The sequence below is a fragment of the Leuciscus leuciscus genome (genome assembly GCF_965113295.1).
Source record: "Leuciscus leuciscus genome assembly, chromosome: 12".
Taxonomy (NCBI): domain Eukaryota; kingdom Metazoa; phylum Chordata; class Actinopteri; order Cypriniformes; family Leuciscidae; genus Leuciscus; species Leuciscus leuciscus.
Genome location: NC_138736.1, coordinates 21,026,067 through 21,029,493, shown reverse-complemented (window position 1 = coordinate 21,029,493; position 3,427 = coordinate 21,026,067). Strand labels below are relative to the sequence as shown.

Genomic DNA, 3,427 nt, shown 5'->3' with positions numbered 1-3,427 from the left:
CTCCTCAATCCCTCCCTCTCCTCCATCCCTCCATCTCTCCTCCATCTCTCCTCCATCCCTCCCTCCCTCGCTCACTCTCTCACACACACACACACGCACACACGCTCTCACTCGCTCGCTCTCTCACACACACACACACACACACACACGCTCTCACTCGCTCGCTCTCACACACACGCTCTCCCTCCCTCAATCCATCGCACCACAATGGCACCTGCTCCTAAAAACACACACAAAAATAAAAAAATTATATTTGATACATATGAGTTTGATGGGATACTTGTGTGAAAATCCAGCTTACCTCTGTGAATATTAATGGACAGGAAGTGCAGGTACTGAGAGCATACTGTGTGTGAAATACAAATAACACTGTAAGACTTTGATTTTATTATCTAACAGCTCTGGCAAATGAATTATTCTTACCATCAGCATGTAAACAGCACAGGAATTCTCTGAACACTGTTGAAGAGAAACCTGTAAAAGGGAAAGTCTATCCAAAGTCATTTTAAAAACAACTGCTAGCTTGTTTAAACATTTAATACATGCATACTTAAATTAGTTTTACACAATTCCATCCTTTAAAACACACCCCAAGGTTTCTTCCTGTTTTTTCAGTCCAGGATCCTGGGTCAATGGAGCTTGCAATGTGCCTGGCATTCCAAAGAAAACACAAAATACATAATATGTAATTAAATTATCAGTTATGTATGCTGATAACGAGGCTTTTATGTGAACGAAATTGTAACCAAATAACATGCCTGGAACAAGGCTAGTAAATTAATTATCTTTTGTCTCTCTCAACCTAAATATGGTTCTGTAAGTCTCCAAAACCATCAGGACGAAGAGAATCAAGGAAAAGTATCTCCCTTTTAGCTACCAACATAACCTGCAGTGGGGATTTTGTTAATATCCATGAAAATAGAACTCATTTAACCCTACCTGTTGAATTTAAAATGTTACAGCTAGAAAGATTATAGAAAAGAAACTCAACACAGAGCAGATAGTGATCCGCTTCATCCGGCTGGCTGCTCCAAGCTGGAAATAGTATGAGATCCTTGGACCTCACGTTTTCCTAATAGTTTTGGAACAAAATATTATTCAATAATCAATAATCATAAACTTCTGTGCCTATTCCCAAAAGAGTTATTTCTTGGTTGATGAGTATATGATAGCAAAACATTTAGCAAAAGATAGCAAACTTTTGAACAATACCCGTTCTTGTCTTAGGACAACTTTGATTAACTTTTTTGATCCACTTCAAATATAACTTTTAAATCAAGGAGGTATCTAACAATCAAAGGTGGCAAAAGTAGACACATTCTTAAGAATAGATATAAGATACCCATTAAGTATGTAAAATTACCCATTCTTTCACATCCTGGATAATTGTAGACCAATAGTAGCCAGCAATAACCCGGTTTTGAGTGCCTCTGACACCACTATGATTGCCAGTCCCAGGGTTATTGTGGCACTCCGTGAGAACAGACCTCTTCTTTTCCTCTGACAGGACAACTAGCCGGATGTACAGCATACTGGGGCCGATGTAGAAGAGTCTGTCGTCTGTTTTAAAAGGAAAAAAAAAAACGTCTGAAAGAGTTGAAGTTCAAAGTAAATAGAAAAATATCATATTACTATCTGATATCTGACAGGTTTAACTACATTAAAGTCACATATTAATACCCAGATATGGGAGCTGAAAAAGTACAGTTAAAATAACTTGATATTTTAAACAAATTTGTCCATTTAGCACATGAGGTTGTACCGGTCAGTCAACTATTTTTCATTATACAATCTTCCGGTTCTTATACCCCCGGTTTCACACAGACAAGGCCAAGAGAGTAAAATGCATATTTGAGCTATTTTAACTGAAAGCAACACCGTGACTGATACATCTTAAAATATGTCAGTGCCATTTTTTGTCTTAAGATACACACCAGTAATGTTTATTTTTCTAAGGCATGTTTATAAAAGCTGGGTGTAACGATACCCTCATTTCACGATTTGATACATATCACGATACTGAACTCACGATACGATATTATTTCGATACTCCCAAGAAATATTATAAAAGGTTAACACAAAATGCACTGTTGATTAAAATGCTAACTTTGATATTAAATTGTGGGTTTAAATGAATAGGCTTGGACTTGGTGTTTGTAACCCAAGGACAATGGTGCCACCAGAATAAAAATATTCATGATTCTGACGCTGAAAATGCTGAATTATTTTAGACGAATATTTTTAACATTCTGGTAACATAAGATGTTTGGCATTATCAGGACCCACAAATATTCCCCATTGCATTATTATACATTATAATCAACATTATATAGTAGTTTAATGTAGTACTTACACAAAAACATCAATTTTATTCCTCACACAGTAATTTTTATTTTGGGTGAACTATCCACGATACATATTATTGTCACTATCCACGATACGTATTGTTGCATTTTTGTATTACGATATATAACGTTAGTCTTATTAGTCTAAGCCTTGTCATAGTTACCTTTGATGATTAAATTCGCAGACGACCGTTTCACTTTCCGACGCTCTTCGTGATTGTCAGGCATTTCTCCTTTTAAGAGAAATTCTTGAACTTTCACATAAAATGCAAAAAATCCATGTTTTCTATAGCCTTAGAGACTTTAGGCACAGGTATTATTGTGGATTTCTTCCATGAATTTGGAAAAACACCACAATTCAGCAAAATTTGAAACAGCTGAGTGAGAACCCCTTTAAGCTGTTGAGAGCATACCTTTAACACCCTTCCTTGGAGGCCATCAGGCCCAGGGGCTTTGTTTGGTCTAATTTTTGAAAGACACATGGCTACTTCTTCTTCAGAAAGCTGTATATGTTCATAACTACCAATCTGATCACAGGTAATACTACAGCCCATTTTTGGGTCTCTCACATCATATCTTCCATAGAAGATGTTTAAATCATTAACAAATTTACCACAATCTGCCACGTTTACACTTTGTTTTTTCCCTTCCCTACCCATTATTGTGTTTAATCCCTCCCATGCTTGTTTTGCATTGCCTGTACAGAATCTTTGTTCAACCTTATTCTTAAAATCTATTTTTGCTGTAAGAACCTTACGCTTAAATTCCTTCTCTTTCTCCTATACTACCTAATTTTCTCCTCTCAAAAATGCAGCCCTTTTCTCATTCAGACACATTTTAAGATCCTTTGAGAGCCATGGCTTGTTATTACTAAACACCTGAACTATCTTAGAGGTGATTACAGTTTCTTCACAGAACTTGATATAGCATGTGATTAGGCTTGTTTGAGATGCGCCTTGCCTCGCCTGAAATGTATGCGAGAGTAGGCGGCTGCAGTGAGGGGAGGAGTGAAAAAAGCGCAGGCAAGCCGGACAGTTCGCTCTTCACGCAGTGGATCAGACACCTGTGAGATCAAAGATGGA

At 37.2% G+C, this 3,427-nt stretch overlaps 1 long non-coding RNA gene across 1 annotated transcript; it reads right to left on the bottom strand.

Annotated features, from left to right (window-relative positions):
• Positions 1 to 279: 279 nt before the first annotated feature.
• LOC309511465 lies at positions 280 to 2,291 on the bottom strand. The gene is made up of 3 exons (XR_014210647.1): positions 590 to 2,291; positions 424 to 474; positions 280 to 346 (listed from the first exon to the last, which is right to left on the bottom strand). It is a non-coding gene; the product is annotated as an uncharacterized lncRNA (long non-coding RNA).
• Positions 2,292 to 3,427: the final 1,136 nt, after the last annotated feature.